The 10,000-nt window shown below is 44.7% G+C and overlaps 1 protein-coding gene across 8 annotated transcripts in view; it reads right to left on the reverse strand.

Annotated features, from left to right (window-relative positions):
* The window catches only part of Sobp (Sine oculis-binding protein), a 634,366-nt gene that overhangs the window by 107,065 nt on the left and 517,301 nt on the right, over positions 1–10,000 (reverse strand). The gene's annotated exons all lie outside the window — the stretch shown is intronic.

Consider the following 10,000-nt stretch of genomic DNA (forward strand, 5'->3'; position numbering starts at 1 on the left):
TTTGGGATTGACAACAGAGACTGCTACCTCAGCCACAAATAAGGGGACTGTAGGGAAAGAAGGGGCACAACTGCATGGGGAAGCTATATCAGAGGAGACTGTAGTAAATGAAAGAGCTAAGCTTTATGTGGAGGCCCTAACAGACAACAACAGAGCCCAAGGAAAGCCGAGAAGGGAAAATGACAGGCCACTGAGCCCAAGTACATTAGCCAGTGAAACTGAAGAAAGGAAAGCTGCAGTGCAGGAAACCAAATTAAATGAGGGGATACACAGGGATACGCAGTGGGAGAATGAAAGGGTGAGGTCAGTCTTTGTGTATGGGCTCCAGGAAGTTGAAGGGGAAACATATGAAGCAAGAAAACAAGGGGAAAAAAAGCAATTGAAAGCATCATGAAAGCAATAGGAGAAGACGACATGACCCAGCTGGAAAATTTTCGGAGAATAGGGGGGTTTGTAAAAAAAAGAACCCGGCCAGTGAAAGTGACCTTCAAGGCAGAAGCGACTCGGACCAGGATCCTGCAGGAGAAAGCACGATTAAGGGACATGCCGGCATACAGGAAGGTGTATCTCGACCGCGACAGAACACAAGAAGAAAGGCAGAAACTGAGAGAGATGGTACAAAGGCGAAAGGAGGAAAGAGAGGGGATGGAGAAGACAGACAGGAGATCCCAGACCCAGGAAGAAGATCAAATACAGCCTCCCTCACAACTTCCTATAGAAGCCTCTCAACCAGGTCAACCCCAGTGCAACCAAACACTCTAAATCAAAACACCCATGCCACATCCAATGCCCCCACCCACTACATTACAAACTCCACCCCCACAGCAACAACCCATAGTTCCTTACCAGGTCTCCCACTTCCCCAACCCCAATATACCTCCCAGACCACAGTCTTAGAAAAGAAGTTGAAGGTGTGGTATACAAATGCAGATGGAATAACAAACAAGTATGAGGAGTGGCACGAAAGAATCAAAGAGACATCCCCAGACATAATAGCACTCACAGAAACAAAACTCACCAGAATAATAACAGATTCAATCTTTCCATCCGGATACCAAATCCTCAGGAAAGACAGAGGGAGGAGAGGGGGAGGAGGAGTTGCACTGCTCATTAAAAACCAGTGGGATTTTGAGAAAATGGAAGGAATGGATGGCATGGGCGAAAGGGACTACTTAGTAGGAACAATCCAGTCTGAGGGACATAAGGTGATAATTGCAGTAATGTACAACCCACCACAGAACTGCAGGAGGCCAAGAGAAGAATACGATGAGAGCAACAGAGCAATGATCGACACACTAGCCGAGGTGGCCAGGAGAGCACACATGGGGGGAGCAAAGTTACTAGTTATGGGTGATTTCAATCACAAGGAGATTGACTGGGAAAACCTGGAGCCCCATGGGGGTCCCAAAACATGGAGAGCCAAGATGATGGATGTGGTACTGGAAAACCTCATGCATCAACATGTTAGAGACACTACCAGAGAGAGAGGAGAGGATGAACCAGCAAGGCTGGACCTTGTATTCACCATGAGTAGTTCGGACATCGAGGGTATCATGTATGAAAGGCCCCTGGGAGCTAGTGATCATGTGGTTCTGTGCTTCGACTACATAGTTGAGCTCCAAGTGGAGAGAGTAGCAGGAATAGGCTGGGAAAAACCAAACTACAAAAGGGGGAATTACTCAGGCATGAGGAACTTCCTTCAAGACATTCAGTGGGAGAGGGAACTGACAGGAAAACCAGTACAAGAAATGATGGACTATGTAGCAACAAAATGCAAGGAGGCAGAGGAGAGGTTTGTTCCCAAGGGAAACAGAAATAATGGGAAGAACAGAACGAGTCCTTGGTTCACCCAAAGGTGTAGGGAGGCAAAAACTAGGTGTACTAGAGAATGGAAAAGGTACAGAAGACAGAGAACTCAGGAAAATAAAGAAATCAGCCGAAGAGCCAGAAACGAATATGCACAGATAAGAAGGGAGGCTCAGAGACAATATGAAAATGACATAGCATCAAAAGTAAAGACTGACCCGAAGCTGTTGTACAGCCACATCAGGAGGAAAACAACAGTCAAGGACCAGGTAATCAGACTGAGGAAGGGTGATGGGGAATTCACAAGAAACGACCAAGAGGTATGTCAGGAGCTCAACACAAGATTTAAAGAGGTATTTACAGTGGAAACCAGTAGGACTCCAGGAAATCAGAACAGGGGGGCACACCAGCAAGTGCTGGATGAGGTACATATAACCAAGGAGGAGGTGAAGAAGCTGCTATGCGAACTTGACACCTCAAAGGCGGTGGGACCAGACAACATCTCTCCATGGGTCCTTAAAGAGGGAGCAGAGATATTGTGTGAGCCATTAACAAAGATCTTCAACACATCATTTGAAACTGGGCAACTCCCTGAGGTATGGAAAATGGCAAATGTAGTCCCAATTTTTAAAAAGGGAGACAGACATGAGGCACTAAACTACAGACCTGTATCACTAACGTGTATAGTATGCAAGGTCATGGAGAAGATCATCAGGAGGAGAGTGGTGGGGCACCTGGAAAGAAACAAGTGTATAATTGACAACCAGCACGGTTTCAGGGAAGGAAAATCCTGTGTCACAAACCTACTAGAGTTTTATGACAAGGTGACAGAAGTAAGACAAGAGAGAGAGGGGTGGATCGACTGCATATTTTTGGACTGCAAGAAGGCCTTCGACACAGTTCCTCACAAGAGGTTACTGCAAAAGCTAGAGGATCAGGCACACATAACAGGAAAGGCACTGCAATGGATCAGAGAATACCTGACAGGGAGGCAACAACGAGTCATGGTACGCGACGAGGTGTCAGAGTGGGCGCCTGTGACAAGCGGGGTTCCACAGGGGTCAGTCCTAGGACCGGTTCTGTTCTTGGTATATGTGAACGACATAACGGAAGGGATAGACTCAGAAGTGTCCTTGTTTGCAGATGATGTGAAGTTAATGAGAAGAATCAAATCGGACGAGGATCAGGCAGGACTACAAAGAGACCTGGACAGGCTACAAGCCTGGTCCAGCAACTGGCTCCTTGAATTTAACCCTGCCAAATGCAAAGTCATAAAGATTGGGGAAGGGCAAAGAAGACCGCAGACACAATATAGTTTAGATGGCCAAAGACTGCAAACCTCACTCAAGGAAAAAGATCTGGGGGTGAGTATAACACCGAGCATATCTCCTGAGGCGCACATCAATCAGATAACTGCTGCAGCATACGGGCGCCTGGCAAACCTACGGATAGCATTCCGATACCTCAGTAAGGATTCGTTTAAGACTCTGTATACCATTTACGTCAGGCCCATACTGGAGTATGCAGCACCAGTTTGGAATCCACACCTAGTCAAGCACGTCAAGAAATTAGAGAAAGTGCAAAGGTTTGCAACAAGACTAGTCCCAGAGCTACGGGGATTGTCCTATGAAGAAAGGTTGAGGGAAATCGGCCTGACGACACTGGAGGACAGGAGGGTCAGGGGAGACATGATAACGACATATAAAATACTGCGCGGAATAGACAAGGTGGACAAAGACGGGATGTTCCAGAGAAGGGACACAGACACAAGAGGTCACAATTGGAAGTTGAAGACTCAGATGAATCAAAGGGATGTTAGGAAGTATTTCTTCAGTCATAGAGTAGTCAGGCCATGGAATAGCCTAGAAAGTGACGTAGTGGAGGCGGGAACCATACATAGTTTTAAGGCGAGGTATGATAGAGCTCATGGGGCAGGGAGAGAGAGGACCTAGTAGCAATCAGTGAAGAGGCGGGGCCAGGAGCTGTGACTCGACCCCTGCAACCACAAATAGGTGAGTACAAATAGGTGAGTACACACACACACACACACACACACACACACACACACACACACACACACACACACACACACACACACACACACACACAGAGTTACAGGGGCATTGACCAGAGAAGACACAGCATATGAAGCTGAGAGGCCGAACAGGAAGAAAAGAGATATGAATTATGCTAAGGCCATAGCCTGCCAAGAAGGGCCAAGGAGTGAAAGGGAAGAGCAGCTGGGTGCAGATGGAGAGGGTGATAGGGTCAAATGCAGAGAACATAAGAACATAAGAAAGGAGGAACACTGCAGCAGGCCTGTTGGCCCATACTAGGCAGGTCCTTTACAATTCATCCCACTAACAAAACATTTGCCCAACCCAATTTTCAATGCTACCCAAGAAATAAGCTCTGGTATGAAAGTCCCACACAAATCCAACCCTTCCCATTCATGTACTTATCCAATCTAAATTTGAAACTACCCAAAGTCCTAGCCTCAATAACCCAACTGGGTAGACTGTTCCACTCATCAACTACCCTATTTCCAAACCAATACTTTCCTATGTCCTTTCTAAATCTAAACTTATCCAATTTAAATCCATTACTGCGGGTTCTCTCTTGGAGAGATATCCTCAAGACCTTGTTAATATCCCCTTTATTAATACGCATCTTCCACTTATACACTTCGATCAGGTCTCCCCTCATTCTTCGTCTAACAAGTGATTGTAACTTAAGAGTCTTCAATCTTTCTTCATAAGGAAGATTTCTAATGCTATGTATTAATTTAGTCATCCTACGCTGAATGTTTTCTAACGAATTTATATCCATTCTGTAATATGGAGACCAGAATTGAGCTGCATAATCTAGGTGAGGCCTTACTAATGATGTATAAAGCTGCAGTATGACCTCTGGACTTCTGGTGCTTACACTTCTTGATATAAATCCCAGTAATCTATTTGCCTTATTATGTACACTCAGGCATTGCTGTCTTGGTTTAAGGTTGCTGCTTACCATAACCCCCAAGTCCTTTTCGCAATCTGTATGGCTAAGTTCTACATTATTTAACTTATAAGTGCTAGGGTTATGGACACTCCCGAGCTTCAGAACCTTGCATTTATCTACATTGAACTGCATCTGCCACTTTTCTGACCAAGAATAGAGTTTGTCTAAATCCTCCTGAAGTTCCCTAACATCTACGTTTGAATCAATTATCCTACCTATCTTTGTGTCATCGGCGAATTTGCTCATATTACTAGTAATTCCTTCATCAAGATCATTGATATATATTATAAACAACAACGGGCCAAAGACTGATCCCTGTGGAACGCCACTTGTTACTGAACCCCACTCGGATTTAACCCCATTGATGGACACTCTCTGCTTCCTGTCTGTGAGCCATGATTCGATCCACGAGAGCACCCTTCCCCCAATGCCATGAGCTGCCACTTTCTTTAACAGTCTTTTGTGCGGAACTCTATCAAAAGCCTTACTAAAATCTAAGTAAATAATATAAAATTCTTTATCGGGGTCAACAGCCTCAAAAGCTTTACTGAAGAAAGTTAATAAATTAGTTAGACAAGACCGGCCTCTTGTGAATCCATGCTGAGTATCATTAATCAAGCTATGCTTATCGAGATGGCTTCTTATAATCTCAGCTATAATTGACTAGTAATTTGCCTACAATTGAGGTCAGGCTTATTGGGCGGTAATTTGACGGTAACGACTTGTCCCCTGTTTTAAAAATAGGAATTACATTAGCCATCTTCCATATATCAGACACTACACCTGTTTGAAGAGATAAATTAAAAATATTAGTTAATGGTTCACAGAGTTCCATTTTGCATTCCTTAAGAACCCTTGAAAAAACCTCATCAGGACCCGGTGACTTATTTTGTTTCAGTCGGTCTATCTGCTTCACAACCATTTCACTAGTGACTGTGATGTTACATAATTTATCTTCTTCTGGCCCACTATAAAAATTAATTACTGGAATATTATTAGTGTCTTCCTGTGTAAAAACCGAGAGAAAATATTTATTTAAAATCGAGCACATTTCATTCTCTTTGTCAGTAAGATGCCCATAGTTATTTTTAAGGGGACCTATCTTATCTCTGACTTTTGTTCTATATACCTGGAAAAAACTTTTTGGGTTAGTTTTAGAATCCCTAGCAACTTTAATTTCATAGTCCCTTTTAGCTTTTCTTATCCCCTTTTTAATGTCCCTCTTAATATCAATACACTGATTCATAAGATGACCCTCACCTCTTTTGATACGCCTATAAATTCCTTTCTTATGCCCTAGTAGATATTTCAGCCTATTATTCATCCATTTTGGGTCATTTCTATTTGATCTAATTTCTTTATAAGGGATAAACGTTCTTTGAGCAGCATGTATGGTGTTCAGAAAGCTGTCATATTGATAGCTCTCTTCGTTACCCCAGTCAACAGATGACAAGTGTTCTCTAAGCCCATCGTAATCTGCTAAGCGAAAATCTGGGACCGTTACTGAGTTATCCCTACTATCATACTTCCATTCAATGCTAAATGTAATTGATTTGTGGTCGCTAGCACCCAGTTCCTCTGAAACTTCTAAATTATTAACAAGGGATTCATTGTTTGCCAGAACTAAGTCAAGCAGGTTATTACCCCTTGTAGGTTCTGTCACAAACTGCTTCAAAAAACAATCCTGAACTACTTCTAAGAAGTCGTATGATTCTAAATTTCCAGTCAAGAAATTCCAATCAATATGACTAAAGTTAAAGTCTCCTAGAATTACTTCATTATCGTGCCTTGTGGCCCTAACAATTTCCTCCCATAGTAGTCTCCCCTGGTCCCTATCTAAATTTGGGGGACGGGATATCACACCTAAAATTAATTTTTCATGCCCCTCTGAAAATTCTATCCAAACAGACTCTGTATGTGTTACTTCAGACTTAACACCCGTTTTTATGCAACAGTTCAAGCGATCTCGGACATACAATGCCACCCCACCTCCCTTCCCGACACTTCTATCTACTTGGAACAATTTAAAACCCTGAATGTGACATTCCGCAGGCATGTCCCGACTTTTTGAATTAAACCATGTCTCAGTAATGGCAAATACATCTATGTTACCTGCACTAGCAACTAGTCTCAACTCGTCCATCTTATTCCTAGCACTGCGACTATTTGTGTAATATATATTTAAAGACCCTCCTCTCTCTTTACCCTTCCTGCTCCTTTCTGTTATTCCACTAAACCTATTACTGTCTTTGTCAATTAATGCCACTGGCTTTCCAATATCCACCTCGTTTTGCCTATTACTAGTTCTCCTACCCTGCGACTTCACTGTTTTCCCGCCAAAACCCATACCACTAACTATTCCTACTTTAAAGACCTAAGAGCTCCCTGCACTGCGTTGGCCAGTGCTCCCACCCCACACCTAGATAAGTGAACCCCATCCCTGGCATATATGTCATTTCTGCCATAGAAGAGGTCCCAGTTGTCAATGAATATTACTGCATTTTCCTTACAGTATTTGTCCAGCCAGCAATTGACACCAATTGCTCTGGACAACCATTCATTTCCAACTCCTCTCCTTGGCAAAATGCCACATATGACAGGTTTCCCACCCTTCCTCCTAATTATCTCTATTGCTGACCTATACCTGCTAATCAGGTCCTCACTCCTACGTCTGCCAACATCGTTGCCTCCAGCACTGAGACAGATAATAGGATTGCTCCCATTACCTCTCATGGTGTCATCCAGACGGCTAACAATATCCTTCATCCCAGCCCCAGGAAAACACACTCTCTGCCTCCTACTCCTATCCTTCAAGCAGAATGCCCTATCCATGTACCTAATCTGGCTATCCCCAACAACAACAATGTTTTTACCTTCCTTGGCGTAGTCCGTCGTGATGCTCCGAGTAGTCGACTCACATTCCTCAGGTAGCATTACACCACTTGTGGAATTCGTCAAGACATTCTCGAAGGTCTTCGTTGGGGTTTCTAGGGATGTCTCACTCACGTCTACCAATGCTTCCGTGGTGCTCGTTGTGGCATTCCCAATAGAACACTCACATTCGTCAGGTAGCACCGAGAATGAGTTGGAAGTTTCCACAGTAGTCTTCTGGTTTCTCGTTGTTTCTGCCTCTCCAACCGTTTTCTTGATCCTCAGCTTGGTTCCATGTTGCCCGGCCACTGACCAAGCTCCCCTCTTAACCTGGGGACTCACAACAGGAGGATTACTACGAATCCTCTTGTTCTCTTCCGTTAATCGCCGTATCTCCAGCTTAGCAACTCTGAGCTCTTCTCTCAGCTGCTGGTAAAGCTGCTCAAGAGAGGGCATCCTGGTTCAGATTCACAGAGAGCACACTAACAGGTCTTCACAGAGCTAAGTACACGTCACCACTGAGCCAAGTACACGTGCTACCAAGAGCCACTGGAAAAAACAAGGGAGAAAATGACCACATACAGACAGGAACCAGTCATAGAGGAAGAGGCAATGGGAGGAAGAAAGGGCAAAATCAGTGTTTATCCATGGGCTTCAGGAGAGAGAGAGAGGAAAGGACACACACTGAAAGATGTTAGGCAGAAAGAAAGGAGATTGAAAACATCATGGTGAAGAAGACATGGATGAGATTGTAAATTTTCAGAGAATACGGGGGTACTTGAAGGGGACAAAAAGACCGATCAAGCTGATTCTCAGGACAGAAACAGTGCGGAACAGGATCCTCCAAGAGAAACCACAGTTGAAGTACTCAGAAGAGTACAAGAGGGTGTTCCTAGACAGAGACAACACAAACAGAATGACAGCAGCTGAGGGAGAGGACAAAAAAGCGAAAGGAGCTAGGAAAGGAGACAAGGACGGAACCAGCAGAGGTCAATCAGAGCAGGACAGAGCAGCAAGAGCAAGCACACACAGAACCATCCTCAGAACCCCACAACCTATCACACCATCCCAACACAAACTACAATCCATACTCACAGCTTCCACCCAACACCCAGCTATAGAATCCCACAGTATGCTACCAGGTCTCCCACCCTTACAGGCCCCCCAAACCACAGTGTTGGAGAGGAAACTGAAGGTATGGTACACAAACACTGATGGAATAACAAATAAGTGGGAGGAGTGGCACGAAAGAGTCAAAGAGGCATCACTGGACATCATAGCTCTCACAGAAACCAAGCTTACAGGTATGATAACAGATGCCATCTTTCCAACGGGATACCAGATCCTGAGGAAAGACAGAGGGAACAGGGGGGTGGAGGAGTGGCACTGCTGATCAAAAACCGATGGAATTTTGATGAGCTGGAGAGAGGAGACAGCGGAGAAGCAAGCAATTACATAGCGGGAACGCTTCAGTCTGGAGGTCCCAAAGTGGTAATTGCAGTGATGTATAACCCACCACAGAACAGCAGGAGGTCAAAGCAAGAGTATGATGAGAGCAATAGAGCGACGGTTGACACACTGGCTGCAGTGGCCAGAAGAACTCATGCATTCAGGGCAAAGCTCCTGATCATGGGTGACTTTAACCACAACGAAATCGATTGGGAGAACTTGGAGCCACATGGGGGCCAAGATACATGGAGGGCTAAGATGATGGAGGTGGTACTGGAAAACTTCATGTACCAACACGTAAGGGACACTACAAGAGAGAGAGGAGAGGAGGAATCAGCAAGACTGGACCTAGTATTCACCTTGAGTAGTGCAGATATTGAGGACATCACATATGAAAGACCCCTTGGGGCAAGCTTTGAATACACAGTAGAGCTACAAGTGGAGGGGGAAGCAGGAAGGCCAGGGCAAAAGAAGCCAAACTACAAGAAAGGGGACTACACGGGAATGAGGAACTTCCTGAATGGGGTTCAGTGGGACAGAGAACTGGCAGGGAAGCCAGTTAATGAGATGATGGAATATGTAACAACAATGTGCAAGGAGGGTGAGGAGAGGTTTGTACCCATGGGTAACAGGAATAATGAAAAAGCCAGGATGAGTCCATGGTTCACCCAAAGGTGCAGGGAGGCAAAAACCAAGTGTGCTAGGGAATGGAAGAAATATAGAAGGCAAAGGACCCAGGAGAATAAGGAGAGCAGTCGTAGAGCCAGAAATGAATATGCACAGATAAGAAGGGAGGCCCAACGACAATATGAAAACGACTTAGCAGCGAAAGCCAAATCTGACCCGAAGCTGTTGTACAGCCACATCAGGA

The sequence above is a fragment of the Cherax quadricarinatus genome, chromosome 15 (assembly GCF_038502225.1).
Source record: "Cherax quadricarinatus isolate ZL_2023a chromosome 15, ASM3850222v1, whole genome shotgun sequence".
NCBI lineage: Eukaryota > Metazoa > Arthropoda > Malacostraca > Decapoda > Parastacidae > Cherax > Cherax quadricarinatus.